This window comes from Sminthopsis crassicaudata, chromosome 2 (genome assembly GCF_048593235.1).
Source record: "Sminthopsis crassicaudata isolate SCR6 chromosome 2, ASM4859323v1, whole genome shotgun sequence".
Classification (NCBI taxonomy): Eukaryota; Metazoa; Chordata; class Mammalia; order Dasyuromorphia; family Dasyuridae; genus Sminthopsis; species Sminthopsis crassicaudata.
Genome location: NC_133618.1, coordinates 289,127,979 through 289,144,850, shown reverse-complemented (window position 1 = coordinate 289,144,850; position 16,872 = coordinate 289,127,979). Strand labels below are relative to the sequence as shown.

Sequence of the window (16,872 nt, the reverse complement as noted above, 5' to 3'; positions counted from 1 at the left end):
TGATTACAAGTCATCCAATACCTATTATCTGATTTGATCCCTATAATTATGCTTTTAAGATAATCAAATTTTAATATTTTGATTTTACAGTTATAAAAACTGAGGCTCAGTGATACAACCAAAGACATGTAGCAAATAAGCCCTTAGGCTGGGACACGGGTCTTCTGACTTTAAGTCCAATGTGATTTAAATGTCAAATACAGGGTGAATAAAAAGCCATTCTTAATATGTCTACCCAATGGTGCCTTAGACAGAGGAGGCATTTAGTAACTATTTACTGAAGTGAGTAGACATTTGGCTTATTTAAAGACATCACTTGAAATATAAAACAAAAACTTTAGTTAGTTAGAAATGTCTAAAGCCTCAGGGCAGGTGCATACCAATTGTTTCTTGTTCAGATACCCCTCTGGATTTTATCTGACAATATTTCATTACATAAACAAGAATAAAAGACAGCCTTGACTTGCTCACAAAATCCTTTAATACTAAACAGCAAAAGAAAGATCAGCCAAACAAAAGAAATGTTGTTCAAATTCTGAAGAAAATATACCTTATTTTTCACATCCTTAAGAGGAAGAAAATTAAGAGGAATGCAGTTTAACCATTTCAAGAGAAAGAAATTTTCAGGAGTTATTCTGAGATGAAATCTTTCTCTCTGCAGCACTAAAACACAAAACCTGGTAACCAGCAGGAGCTTAATAAATGCTAAATGACTGACCAATTGCATCCATTTACAGGAACAGCATGAACCAAAGTCTATGCTATTTCCATCAAGGAATCAAGCTATAAAATTTAATAACTTCAAGCCTTTCTTTCTGTCTAATCTTTTTTCTCCAACTAAAATTGAAACCTATTTTGTTTAAAGTAGAAAGTGACAACCTATCTTCCTATTTACTTGTTAATGTGAATGAAAGGCCACCAACAATGCTAATCAAACTTGTCTCAAAACAGAAGAAATACATTTTTTTCAAAAACCTCAGAGGCAATATGGGCCAATAATGGTGCAAGAATCCCCTCTTACAATATACACAAGGGGTCACATCTGGTCTTTCTTTAAAGAATTCCATTAAAGGGAAATGTACCATCATCTTCCAAAGCAGCCTGTTCCACTTTTGGATAGCTCTACTAGGATATTTGTAACTTCCAACTCTAAATCTTATCATCCTTAGACATCCAGGCTATGAGACTACAGCATATGGTACACACTGTTATATTATTCGGGCAGCTAGATGGTACAGTACTCTGAATCTGAGTTAGAAAGATCCGAGTTTAAAAGTAGCCTCAGACAATACAGGCAAACAACTTAAATTCTGATTTCCTCAGTTTCCTCATCAATAAAATGGGAATAAAATATCATCCATCTCCCAGGGTTGTTGTAAAGTGATAACAATTACAGAGTGCTTAACACAGTGCCTGGCAAAATATCACATAAATATTAGCTACCGTTATTTGTGGTGATCCGTGATCCCTTTTCAGGCACAGTTGGACAAGACAGACTCCAAGGCTCATTAAAACACTAAGATTCTGGAATTCATAATGAATAGGACATCAAGATGCGTACTTTCCCCAAGTAAACGATCCCACTCAGGTTCACATAACCAAGAGGATTCTCCTAGGACTGTAAGTTACAACTAAGGGCCAGGAAGCCCTGAAACACACCACAAGTTCTAGATTTAGCAAGACATATTTAGCCAAAAAAGAGAGGATCAACTGTCATCCCATCAACTGTATGATTATCCCTGTTGACTTTGTTGGGACATCTCCATCTTGTATACAGATCCCTATGTCTCAAATGCTAAAGAAGAATTAATATTTGGAACAAATATTGTAGAAAATATACTTAATTATATTTATTTATTTAAATATATTTATTATGGAAAATTTATTTAAAAATTTAGTCACTGCAAAAGATGCCTTTTTCTATTCCTAAAAAAATGGTGAAGAGCAGGGACACATCTGTAGTCCTGTTTGGATTACATGGCTGGGCTCAAAAAACAATGGGTTCAAATTATTACCTGTTAATCCTATATTCCTGACAGTCCCACATTTAAAACATACTAGATTTTCAGGGGGAGGTTCTCTTTTACTTTTGCTTTCTTTTGCTTTACTTTTGCTCCCTCCAAAATTAGTTTAGATGGCAAATCCTACCCAAGTTCTTTTCTGATAATCTTGTTAGATCTCTCCCCGTTATATAGAATTTCACCTATCTTTCCCAATTACTCATCTATGTATATGTTCTATTTACTTCAATAAAATTGGGGGTAGGTACTGTTTTGGTGTTTAATGTATATATATATATATATATCTCCCCAGCACCTATAATACCTTTTGCCTATGTAGCATTTAATAGATGCATGTTGGAAGAATGAATGAATAAATAAAAAATGAGAAAGAGGGTCTGGGACAAGTGATGACAGTCTTTCATAGCAGATTTGGCCAATGGGAATATTGGGTTGTGCCCTTTGAACTGGCCAATGCCTCAACAACTTTTCAATATTTCATTGATAATGTCTTTTATGATCTTCTGGATAAATCTGTTCTTGTTATGTCTTGCTGATATTTTTGTATTTTTCACACTGCTAACAAGAACACACCAGGGAAATTTTAACCCGGTAGCAACACCTTGTTTATACTTGAAGTTAGAGAAATGTTCCTTAGTTGACTTTCTTGGAATTCATTTTAGGGCCAGATGGACTGCAAATGGATCTAAAATATGTGTAGGCAATATGGAACTGGAGACATGCCTTGAAGTAAAGACTTTGTAACAACTTCCTTAGAACTCTGTGACTTTGAGCAAGCCACAATACCTCTGAGTCTTTTTCTCACTTATAAAATGGGAGAAAAGTAGATTAAATAACCTCTAGGTTTCCTTTTAGTTGGAAAAACGTATGATCCTATTTACTGCAATTTTAAAACCTTTATAATAGATGCTAAAATTGAATTTTATGAAATTTTATTTCATTCACTCAATTTTATGAAAATAGACAATAAAGACCTTTCAGACCTCTAGAAGAGCCCCATTCTTACTGAATCATGACTTTAAGTGTATCTCTCTTTCTTTTACATTTTGTAGAGGCAGATGCCCTGGGTATAACCCTTTTTACAAAGAAATGCAAGGAAAGAAGGGGAATTAAATTAGCAAACCACGTAATATTTAAAAATCTACAATTTATGTTCCAGACTTCTGCAATAGCTTCTTTAGTGGTCTGTGTATCTCTATTCTCCCCCTTCTCCAATCTGACCTTCAAATCACTGCCAAAGTGATATTTCTAAAGCATAGGTTTAACTGTGTCTCTTCCTTAATAAATTCTAGTGACTCCCTATTATCTCCACAATCAAATATAAACATCTCTGTTTGGTATTTAAAGCTTCAACTTTGCTTTCCAGCTTCGTTATACTCTCAATTTAAAAAGAAAAAAATTTGAATTTGAGAAATAAAACAAATATTTTCAAAACATAGTAGAATAGAAAAAAGATGATTGTACATGAAACTGCAAATCTATTATGTACAAATTGCTATTCCTTTTAAATATATAATAAAGCTATTGTGTCTCTTTTTTCTTCTCCCCCTTCCCTAGAGATGGCTAGTATTAGACACAAATAAATGTATTTATAAAGAAAAATATGCACACATATATACACATATGCAAAATCATTTTATACACATTTCTATTTATCCATTCTTTCTCTAGAAGCAGATTCATAATCTGTTGTAGTTAATTTGGGTATTAATAATAGTCATAATGACTTAATGGCTCAAAGTTATTCTTAATAATATTGCTATTACTATATATACAATGTTTTCTTAATTCTACTCCATTACTTCTTTATTTTATTTTATTTTTTAAGCTTTTTATTTTAAAAACATATACATGGATAATTTTTCTTTTCTTTTTAAAATAATATTTTAATAATTTTTATTTACCAGATATAAGCATGGGTAATTTTACAACATTGACAATTGCCAAACCTTTTGTTCTAATTTTTCCCCTCCTTCCCACCCCAGATGTCAGGTTGACCAATACATGTTAAATATGTTAGAGTATAAATTAAATACAATATATGTAACATGTACAAACAGTTGTTTTGCTGTACAAAAAAAAACCTGGACTTCGAAATAGTGTACAATTAGCCTGTGAAGGAAATAAAAAATGCAGGCGGACAAAATTAGAGGGATTGGGGATTCTATGTAGTGGTTCATAGTCATCTCCCAGAGTTCTTTGGCTGGGTGTAGCTGGTTTAGTTCATTACTGCTCTATTGGAACACATGGATAATTTTTCAACATTGACCCTTGCATAGCCTTGTTTCAGTTTTTCCTCTCCTTCCCCAAACCCCCTCCTCTAGATGGCAAGCAATCCAATATATGTTATACATGTTAAATTATATGTTAAATCCAATATGTGTAAACATATTTGTATAATTCTCTTGTTGCACAAGAAAAACCAGATCAAAAAGGAAAGAACATGATCTATTCCATTATTTCATGCAAGTCTAAATAATCTAAATAATCCAGCAGAACTGATCTCCTTGCTATTCCTCATTCAGAGGGCCTAGTCTTTTGTCTTGGCATAGACTGTCCCTCAAGCCTAGACCATAATTCTTCAATAACTTCCAAGTACCACTTTCTATATGAAGACTTTTTCCTACTGCTTTGCACTTATTTTGTATGTATTTTTAAAATTCAAAAAAGTTTATATCTTTTGTTCTTACATGATCTGCATTTCCCTCTTGGAGAAATATTCCTTACCTACCATATATTTCTTCATGTACACACTGTCTTCTCTGATAAAATGTAAATTTTTTTTTGTGGCTTGGGACCATTTTTTTTAATACCTGTGTTTCTTGATGGATCATATATTTTAAAGCAGAAATTCTCTTATCTATGTGTTGTCCCACATGAACACAAAACTGTCCCACATGATACACAAAACTGCTGCCCTATTTTTAAAATTATTAGTGATTCATTTATCTCTTTTTTTTCATTCAATTTTATTTTATTTTCAGGTTTTCCTTTTCTCCCCTTCTTTCCCATTAAGAAGGCAAAAATAAAAAAAAATTATTACAAACATGAGAAGCAAAACAAATTTCTGTATTGGCCATGTCCTAGCAAGATTGATAGGAAGACTGTAAGTCCATCAATTTTTTTTATCAGAAAGTTCGAAGTTTTATTTTATTTTGAGTTCTCTGAAATTATGGCTGGTTATTGTGTTGATCAAAGTTCTCAAGTCTTTCAAAGTTGTTTTTCTTTACAATATTATTGTTATTGTATAAATTGTTCCTCTGGTTCTGCTTACCTCACCTTGCATAGTAATTAATATTTCAAGGGTATCCTGGAACATCCACTGTCCCAGAATGGGGACTTAAAAGGAACACACTGAGGGGAGAAAAGATGGGAGTCCCATTCTGCTCCAGGTGCTTCTGTAGTCATGTTGAAATATCAGGGCAGCCCAACTATGAGATTTCAACGGACAATGTTTCCACTATGCTAAAAAGGGGTAACATGGGATGTCACTCATCATGATGGGGCTCTCATAATGTCCTGTTAGGGGAGACACCCAGAAGAGAATCAAAGAGAGTTAATCCATTTCCAATACCGACAATTAGCCAATGTTCAACACTGAAGCTCTGTAACTGACTGAAGCTCACCCCAAAGTCATAAGAACTATGTAGCCATTCCTTGTTCCCTGATACAACCTTGCTTTTGAGTAGTGGTAAGTTTTGTAAAGCTCTGTCTATCCACATAACCAACTTCACAATCCTAGACTCATAAATATGTCCCCCTGGTCTGGTGTTAAATATACCATTTTAATTCCAAAGAGTTCTAGTTTTCTTTTAAAAATGAGGTCAAATTGTGTGGATTTCTAGAAGAAGGAATATCAAATTTAGGGTCATAGTTAATTAAAAATTCCACTGATTACCACTTTTTTATGTTATGGACCCCTTTGACTGACTGATAAAGCCAATTCTAAGGGTGATGTTTTAAGTTTTAAGGAAAAGGAAAGCCAATATATTGAAATACAGCTATATTTATATTACTTGAAGAAATGGAAGACCCAATTCTTGCCCTTGAGAAGGTAGGCAGAGAAAATGCTATTTACCAAGCAGTTAGGTGATGCAGTGGATATAGTGCTGGACTTAGATTCAAAAGACCTGAATTCAAATAGTGCTTCAAATTTTAGCTCTGAGATCCAGGTCAAATCACTTGGCTCTTCAGCCTCAATTTTCTCATCTATAAAATGGAATAATAATTGCATCTGCCTCACAGAATTGTTGAGAGAATCATATGAGATAACATATAGAGAACACTTTACAAACCCTTAAGCACTGTATAAATGTTAGTGATTTTTAAAAATGTTAACTGAAGATTAACAGAATAACATAATATGCAGCAGGACAAACTGAAGGCAGAAGCCCTGATATACACATGTAAGATAGGAGTTCACAGTTCAAGGGGGTGAATCAGGGAAGGCTTTCTGGGAAAAGGTAAGTTTTCATTCAGGTTGAAGAAGGAAATTAGCAGAATAGTCCTCGTTATGTTTCAATTCAATTCAGCAAATATTTATTGTTAGCCTGTTGTATAGAGAGAACTATGATAAGCACTAAGGGAAATATAAAATTTATTAATACGCAAGACATCCTTCCTATTTTCGCTTAGCTTACAAAGGGATAGGGATAAAACATAAATGTAATTAAAAATAAAGTATAATAGAGACACTATGGAAGTATAAACCAAATGCTATGTGATAGTCAAAGCTGAGAAAGGTCATTACAAAGTGAATTTCCCACAGAAGGAACCCATCTTTATTTTTTTATTTATGCAATAATAATTTACATTTATAAGCCAGTATAGACAAGTGGATTGCACATGGTAGAAATTTAATAATTTATATTTGTGTTTATATATATATATATTACATAATAATTCTATAATAACAGAAATTTAATAAACATATACCAAATTGAATTAAGTTTTATGAAGCACTTTCCTTACAACATCCACCCTTTCTTTCATAACCAGATAAGAAATAGAACTGGTTCCTAGATTCCCAAAGGATAGGTTAATCTATTGCTATCAACAACATATGGAAAGCACAAATCACATTTATATATTTCAAACCTTCTCACTAATTTAAAAATCAAAGATTTTTATTTAATAAGATGTTTTAAGATTTACCTGGCATGAAAGATGACTTCTAAAAATCCTTTCCCATATAATATGTTATAATATTCAATTGCATATCAGTAAGCTAACCACCTTGGAAAATATCAACTCTCAAACATTTTCTGTTGCAAAAAGGTACAACAAAGGTTATGTCATACATTCTCCCTGAAGTTTTGGTGAGCCTAACACTAACATTTGAAGTAAATTTTAATTACAGAAGCAAAGGCTTGAAAAAGCCTGTAACTTTCCTTTCTGATGTTTATAATTTCCAATATTGCTTTACCCAAAAGAAACTGGCTGCTAAGCTATTCATAAGGTGCTGAGGAAGATATTTCATGCTCGAATGAGAAACAAGAACTAAGCAACTATGAGTCTTAAACAGAAGTATTCACAAAAAGCCTGCCCAAGAAGTAATCAAAAACACATTTGACTCCTATGCTGGTCTGTGACTAATTTTATAGAAATAGAATTCATTTAAAGATTTTGCTTGAGATTAGATTAATTCTGTCTTATTTTTGTCAGAGCTTCTTTGTTATCAGGTATCCATTAAGACTGCCTATCACATGGAATATCATTTCAGAAAGCCGAATGCAGTTTTCTTTCTTTCTTCCTCTCTCCTTCCCTCCCAGACAACTGGGGTTAAGTGACTTGCCCAGGGTCACACAGCTAGGAAGTGTTAAGTGTCTGAGACCAGATTTGAACTCGGGTCCTCCTTAATTCAGGGCTGGTGCTCTATCCACTGCACCAACTAGCTTTCCCCACCCCCAATGCAATTTTCAAAGGTCTACTTAGCAACAAAACAAAGCAAATCCACTTTGGGTAACCTTGAGATGAAAAGATCCCATAGCTTTCATAGGAACCATCAGCACCTTTAAAAGTGAGCCAATATTTCCAATTTCTCCCAGAAAAACCTGGTTGCATGTGAAAGAGAAAGACTAGATTTATTTTCTCTAACTCTAAGGCTAATGCACAGGAGGAAGGTTGATTTTGGCTTAATATAAGGAAGAATTTCCTAATGGGGCAATATTACAACTTATTGACTGCCACAACATAATGTTGCAGCAGATACTTGTATGATCACTTGTACAGGGCATATGTCTCTCAGATATTTTTTGGATTAAAGAATTCTTTCAGCTTCTGAGATTGTATGATTCTTGGTACTGGAAGACAATTAGATGGTTATATTTAGTCCCATTCCACATCTTCCCAGCCTAGCAAAGGATTGTGCACTGGGGATACAAGGAAAGGTAAAAGGCAATCCCAACCTAATGAACTTCACTAATACTTATTATGTGTGCATATGTATGTATGTATGTGTATATATATACACACACATACATACAAATTTTAAAACTGAATTTGTAACTTCATCAGTAGAGGGAAATCTCAGATTGATGTCTATTCTACAACTTATAATCTTAGAGAATTGTCTGGGGGCACTAAGAGTTTAAATAATTCGACCAGGTCATAAAATCAGTAGTACATATCACAGGCAGAACTTAAGGCCAACACTTTCTGATGCCAGAATTGGTTCTCTAGCTACCTCCCCATGCTGCTTGTAGGGTTTTTTTTTTTTTTAATATAGGTTGAATAACAATACAAGAAAGCAATAAACTTTCTCAAAAGAGTGACATCACAAGATTTTTGTTCCAAATCTGGAATGGATCTTAGAGGCCAAGTCCAACATTCTTCGTTTTACAGATAAGAATACTGAAGACCATAGGGATTAGGTGACTTGCCCAGGTAGCAAGTGTTAGAGGCAAGATTTAAATCCAGGTCTTATAATTCCTTTTCTTATTCTAGTTCTTCTTCTAGTTTTTCTTCTTCTTCTCCTTCCTTTCTTCTTTTCTTCATTTTTAAACAAAAAGGAAGAGATCCTTGACTTGTAACTAGTTAGATAGATGATATTCAGCATTTTTTTTTTCTGTGTATGCCTTTAGCGACCCCCCAAGTGTAGAGAGCACAGGATTTGGAGTCAGAAAAGTCGCTAGAGGCACAGACAGCAAAGAATTTGCCTCATAGGATTGTTGTGAGAATTGAATGAAATAGGATGCATTGAGCAACTGGCAAATCTTAAAGTACTATATGAATGCTATTATTAACAGGAAGACCTGGGTATACGACTTAGATATTGGCTTTTTGGCCTGGGACACCTAATTTCTATAAGTCTTCTTTTCTTTTTCTATAAAACATTTTGGAGGGGTAGGGAGAGGATTGTTATGCTAGATGGGTCTTTTAGCTCACTTCTAACTCTAGAATTTGTGCTCCTATAACATAAAGATCTATATTTTATTGTCAATGTCACAGATGATTTACAATGTGCATTAGTGGAAGAAGTTCTCACACTGGGAGTTCTCCACATTGCTGAAACCAAAGTCTGAGAACTATTTTCACCAATGCAAACTGATCACCGGTGAAAAGCCTCAATTTCTTCAGGAAGGTAATCTACTGAAAGAGTGATAGGTAGGAAATATCATAGGAGGTTTAGGAAGAGAAGATTTGGTACAGAAACAGTAAAGAATGGGCTAAAGAAGGAATTGGGAGAAATAGAAAGATTGCTTTATTGCAATAACAATCCACTTGAGATAATGTAACAAATTAATGAACCCAAATAGCATGGTTTTTATGATTTTTCTCTATCTCTATTTAGCACCATGGGAATAGGAGGTGAGGATATGGATGGTGGAGATAATCCTGGTTTGGGAATTGGCAAGGTGTGATTGGTGATAGGAATAAGGAAAATTCAGAGCATTAGCCATTCCTCCCAAACCTCGTGTCACTTGTAGATTTGTAAAGCAGGCCATTTGTACTTTATTCAAAGCTTTTAATGAAATGTGGAAAGGCAGGATGATACAGACTGTAAGTGGACTGGGCAGTAAAGAAAAGCAAAAAATACAGTTAAGAGACTGATAAGTGAAAAAATATGACAGAACAGAAAGATAAGAAACTTCACCATCTAGAGTGGCGTAACATGTTAATATGGTTGTTAGGATACTACGTCTTGTGAAATGCAAGTAGAAATCTCTCTACAAATTGACTGTGACTCATTAATCAATACTTTCTGGGTATAACTGCTCAACCAGTTGAAAATCTACTCAATGACCAGTCATTTTATACATATTTCTCTACCTCAACAAAATATGATGTTTTCTAATGTTTTACTGAAATTGTAATATGTTGATGATCTCCTAAAAATGAAATATTATTAGTTTAGTAGTATATAATTTTTTTTAACCTATGGTTGTTGTTCAGTCTTTCAGGTGTATCTGACTATGACCCTGTGGACTGTTTCCATGGGGCTTTGAAATGGTTTGTCATTTCCTTCTCTAATATATCATCTTTTATCAAATCTTTCCTCTACAATCTGTCCATCTGGGGGAACCTTATATGGCACAACTTATAGTTTCAATGAGTTCCGCAAGTCTTTCTGCCATGACAAGGCAGTGATCCTTCCCTTCCAAAGCAATCTACAGTAGATTTTCCTAAGGATTAACATGAAAATACTTCCTCCCCAACGCAATCCACATGCTCTTTCAGGACTGGGACAACATTCACTCAGTTGTAATTGTCTAACACTTCTTATCTGTCATAATTCCTCAAAGATGATCAAGTCTTCTATGAAGGATGTGCATTGACAATGACAAGAATGAAGTAGGATGAGGAAATATGCTTGGATTACAATTTGCACCAGAAGAGACTGGATCCACTTTGATGAGATCATTGTTGCACCAATGTATATGAGAGGGTTTCTCATATATCACCTGAGTCTTATGACCAACCTTGAGAGGAAATCAAGAGAGGTCTAATCACTATTTTACAGAAAAGGACACTAGGCCATATGAGAACGTAATGACCACCCAAAGTCACATGGTAGGGGTGCCAGGACTAGAATCAAGGTTTCTGGATAGGCCCTCCTCCATCCCCAACTTGCTCCATTCCTTCTATCTTTTAAGAAGAGAGACTTAGGGATTGTTTTTCACTTCTCGTTTTTTATGGGGAAGAAAAGTGCACTTCCCACAACTAACACTGGAGGGCAGAATGCCCAAGGCATGACTACAATTAAATCTATTTAAAGAAATAAACTCATAGTGGCTTCCTATTTTCTTGGCTTTTCTATAATAATCTGATGCTTTAGGAATATGAATATGAACTGATTAGTTATCAAATGAAAATATAAAAGGTACATTTAAATGGAACATGTTCATATTAAAAGTTTTATAGGACTTAATCTTCATGAACCCATCTTTGTCACTGATTGATTAGAGAAGCCTGATAACTAATGTTGGAAAAGGTAAAAATATCTACATATTTCTACCTCTATATGTCTATGACTATATTTCTAGACATAGATATCTAGAAATATACATAGAAATAGAGTATATATTATATAATGTATATCAAAATGTAATATGTTATATATGTATATATGTGTGTGTATGTATGTGTATACGCGCATACACACAAGTATATATTTAAAGGAGACTAGATTTGTGATTTATTTCATTAGCATAAGGAACTTTCAGTGAGAGGAATTCCTCTAATACAGACTGATACTCTTGAAATTTAGAACTGTAGTACTGCCTACAATACTTGATGAAGTGATTTATTCAGTCACACAGCCAATGTCTAAGAGGCTTGGACCTACCTATTCCTCTCCAAAACTAGCCCTCTATCACAACCCTTACTGGAAAGGAATTCCCTCTAAAACATATTGAAGTTGGTTACCCAACTTCTGTTTGAATGCTTCCAACAAGGGAAGTCCACTATTTCCCCAAGGGAACTTTGAGGACACTTTGGGACAGTTCTAATTATCAGGAATTTTGTCCTGACATTGAATTAAACTTGCCTCATTATAACTTCCATCCGCTGTCCTTGCTTTGCCCTTTATTGTTCAGTCATTTCAGCAATGACTGCCTTTTCATGCCCCTATTTGGCATTTTCTTGGCAAAGATACTTGCCATGGTTTGCCATTTCCTCTCTGGCTCATTTTACAGATGAGGAAAATGAAGCAAACAGGGTTAAATGACTTAACCAGGCTCACACAGCTAGGAAGTATCTGAATCCAGATTTGAGCTGAGGAAGATGAGTCTTCCTGACTGCAGGTCGTATACTCTATCCAGTCAGCTGCCCATTCTTCACTATAAAGTGCCCCAAATAAATAAATAACTAAAGTAAACCCAATTCTTCTTCCACATGACAGTGGGAATAAAAGAATAAATGCAAAGTCATCCATTCAATGATAACTGATACCATAAAAGTAACAAAGATGGGGTCTGTTCTCAAGGATCTTACATTCTTACACAACACACATAGGGAGTGGTGACCAGATGGGGCACTTTGAATCGTATACTTACAGAAAGGTTCTATGAGAATTTAGAGAGGGCAGATTGACAGAACTTCTAATACTTGGTCTCTGAAGTCTTCTTTTAGTTGAATGGTAAGGAAGACTTTTTGAACCTAAATGTAGGATTTTACATTTATCCCTACTGAATTCCATTTTATTAGATGCAGCCCAATTCTCTAAGCTGCCAAGATATTTTTTGGATCCAGGTTTTATGTTAGCTCTCTTTTTCAATCTGGAAAAGTATGGCATTTATGATTTTATCCAAGTCATTGATAAAAACATTAAACAGCCAACCATCAATCCCTAGGGTACTATGCACTGTACAATTTCCAAAATTCAATCCTAGTCTCATTTAATTCTTAATTTTTACCTCTGTGTTTAATTCATGATATGTTTAACTGATGGATTGGCTCCCTGCCTGTCCATCTCACGGCACATCAAAGTTTGGTGAGGAGCCATTCTTCATCTTCATCTTGGTTTTTTCTATGTTAATTGTTAAGCCAAACTTTTTTGAGAAATAACTGTTTTTCATCAAGGAGGCTTCACCGCTCCTGAATTTGATGTGCTCAGTACAATGTCTCCTATATATGAAGAGCTAAACTGAGGCATAAACAAGGTATTGACCAAAAAGGAAAAAAATAAAAATACAAAGCCAAAAAGGTTCTTTATTTTTCATTTTAAGAACAAACAGAATAAGAAAATTGCAGTTACATAATAGGTACTCAATCAATCTTTCATAAACTAAACTAAATATTTAATTGAAACTTGTCTGAGTTACCAATAGAATGCAATTTTCCACTGAAATTTCACAATATAGAGAGGCAGAGATGGCTTGGCTGTCTTTCTTCACTCAATAACAATGACAATAACTCGTGCCTTTATAGTACTTTTTGGTTTGTAAGTACTTTCCTCATATCAATCATGTAAAGTAGGTAGTATAATTATCCCCTTTTATAGGAAACTGAGGTCCAACCAGAGAGACGCAGTGATTTAGCCATAGACAAACAACTTGCATACATGGGAAATGAAACTTAAATTCAAGTCTTTTGCCTCCAGATCTGGAAGTTCCTTTGTGGTAACTATGTTCAAATATCCACTGAATGACATGTCACAGGAAAGGCATAAGAGTTAACTGTCAAGATGAAGGGATCAATAAGACCCTCCCAGAAACCCAATGTCTAGATGGGCCATGGAGAGGGCACTGGCAGGACTGTCTTATCCCACAGTTACTGAATACAATCAGGAGATGGAGGAATTGATATCAATATCAAGGTTATTATTTTCTGAAACAAGCAGGGAAAAAGACAGATCAAGGAGTCCTTAAGTGGTCTTTGTTATCCTTAAACGTTCATCTGCTGAAGTGGGCCCTTGTTGAATTCCGTGCATTGACAGGATTATCTTGACCCCCACAGTTACCATATAAAATGGGGAGGCTAAGCTATGGACTTGTCTACCCCTGGGGTTATTTTATGTAACTTTCTGAGACAAGTATAGTTAGAGTACCTTGCTTTGAGTCCTTTCCCATAAAAGTTAGCCCCCTTTTCCTTGTTAATTGAGAGTTCTTTAGGAACTTTGCCCTCTTATGAAGTGTCATAATAAACCTATTCCCCTAAAATAGAAGATGGGTTTGAATCATTAATTAATTATAGATAAATTCATGCATTCTTGACTTCTTGAATCTCATCAAATAGACTGATTCTAGTTCCATTATCAAATCATAGGAGGACCTTGAGCAGTGCACTTATTCCATTTGTTATTTATTTGCATTTGTACTATTCTCTATAGTTGTTTACGTTTGTTCTGAAAGAGAACCAATGATATCACAAGGATGAAGAGTTGACTTCTGTGTGAATTTATTCAATGAAAACCAGAATCTATACTCAGATACTCACTAGCTACACAGGTGAACAAGTCACCTAAAATCTTATTTGCCTTAGTTTTCTCAACTTTAATATGGGGATAATAATAGGGCCTAATTCTCAGGATTATTGTTTGGATCAAATGAGATCGTATTTGTAAAGTACTCTGCAGACCTTAATACAAACATATAAATGCTGGATATTGTTATTATGATTATTATTAATTACCATAATGCTCAAACTACCTCAAGAGCTTTTGACCATCAAATGAGGAAAAATTGTTGAAAGAACTATGAATATTTTTCATTCATTCATTATGCTAAATGACAGATACCTAGCTTCAGTGGAAACTGTCCTAAAGGAACAAGGATTAATTTGTGGAATTTGCAGGAGAATCATCTGCTTAACTCCAGGAAGAATTTAGTAACAACTAGTGCTGCCCAACAATGAAATAAGGCTACTTCTTAAAGCAGTGAGTTCCCTATTACTGTAGGATTTCAAGCAATCAATCAATAGGTAAGAATACCATGTACTAAGCAGTGGATTAAAACATATAAAGTTGAAATATATATATGAAACCATATAAAGATGAAATAATCTCTGCTCTCAAAATGCTTACAGAAGCAGGATAAGGGATGTAAGGGATGTAAACCAAGGTTGTTTAAATTTTTTCTTGACTCTTTTCTCCCAAGAAATTTTTATGCAACTTCAGATATATAATAATATAAAATAGGAACACAAATCAAACATTTACCGATAATAAATCATAAAGAAATTCATTTCAAAACAATTCTTTAGTGTATATATATATATATATATATATATATATATATATAATTTTGCCATTTATTAAAGATGCAAGCAAATTTGCATACTACTGAAATGATGTGCTTTTTATTTTTACATAAAGAATTAAGTCTTTGTGGAATATTTGATACCTTTTACTATTGCCAAATTTTTTGCAACCCCACATTCACTTATGCAGCCTCAAATCGAATCAAGACTCATGATTTAAGAAGCTTTGTTGTAGACGACATTCATTTTTGAGATACTGATGGGACTTGAAGATGTATGAGCCATTTTATCTGAGATTCTATGAGCTATTTTAAAATATATGTTAATATAGTTTGTTTCTATATATATCATAGTTATTTCCTGATATGTTCCTGCTCCCCATCACTACATCTCACCATGTAACAAAAAAAATTAAGAAAAACCAACCAAAATAGCAATCATATCTGACAGTCTGTCCAGTAGAATTTAAGGTTCTTGAGATTAGGAACTATTTCAGTTTTTGCTTCTACAATTAAGAATTGTGTTCCATCAATACTTCTATGGGGTCCAAACTTCCCATTACAAAATACCTGTTTTCTTTTACTTTTTTTTTTTTTAAACCATTCTACATACGCATCATGGACCTGATTCTATTTACTTGATCCTGCTTTCATTCACATACATCTGGAAGCTCAGTGGAAGAAAACAATTACAACGGTTTTAGGTTTTGGCTTTTTTCAATAATTCTAATTTACTTGTGATAGAAAAGAGTCATCTGCATCCAGAGAAAGAACTCTGAAGACTGAATGTGGATCAAAGCATAGTATTTTCACCATTTTTTTTGTTGTTTGATTTTTTCCTCTCATGGTTTTTTCCCCTTTTTGGTCTGATTTTTCTTGCACAGCATAACAAATATGGAAATATGTTTAGAATTGCCCATGTTTAACCTATATTGGATTCCTTGCTGTCTAGGAGAGGAGGAAAGGAAGGAGGGAGGACAAAACATTTGGACACAAGGATTTGCAAAGGAGAATGTTGAAAACTACTTTTTGCACGTATTTGGAAAAATAAAGAGCTATTTAAAAAAAAAAGAAGGGGTCATACTTGTAATAAAGCATATTATAGAAGGAAGAGGAGAAATAATCGCTCTGTAATGATCTCATTTATTCCAGCTCTTAAAAACTTAAAAAACTTTTTTAAAGCTTTTACTTGACCTTGCCCTTGCCCCATTACCTCACCTCTATCCTTAATCTGCTGGGGATATTCCCCCAACCTGGGAGATTGAGGCAAATTTGTAATGTTGGTCAAGTCCCAAGAAATTAGGGAAAGCTTAAAATTCTCTTCATAGTTATCTTTTCAAATAAAACTTCAGCAATGTAATACAGAACATAATTTTTTGATACAAGAACTCAGGATAGATGATTTGTTTGGTACTTTCTATAACATAATTTAGTATCTTATTACATAGCCTTGTTTCTATCTGTCATGAAAGATGAACATTTTATGGCCCTAAAGAGTATATATGTTCCTTGTGGTCAGGACCATATTTTATATTTCTTTCATATCTCCTTTGATGTCAAGCAAAGGAACAAGAGCATGGTGCATGACTGTCAAGTAATTAAGTAATTAACTATTTACTTAAAGAACATAATTCTTTTATTTATTTATTTATAATTTTTTTTTCACAGTATATATGCATGAGCAATTTTTAAAATAACATTATCCCTTGTAT

The 16,872-nt window shown here is 34.1% G+C and overlaps 1 protein-coding gene across 1 annotated transcript in view; it reads right to left on the bottom strand.

Moving 5' to 3' along the window:
- The window catches only part of SLC24A4 (solute carrier family 24 member 4), a 240,438-nt gene that overhangs the window by 133,769 nt on the left and 89,797 nt on the right, over positions 1-16,872 (bottom strand).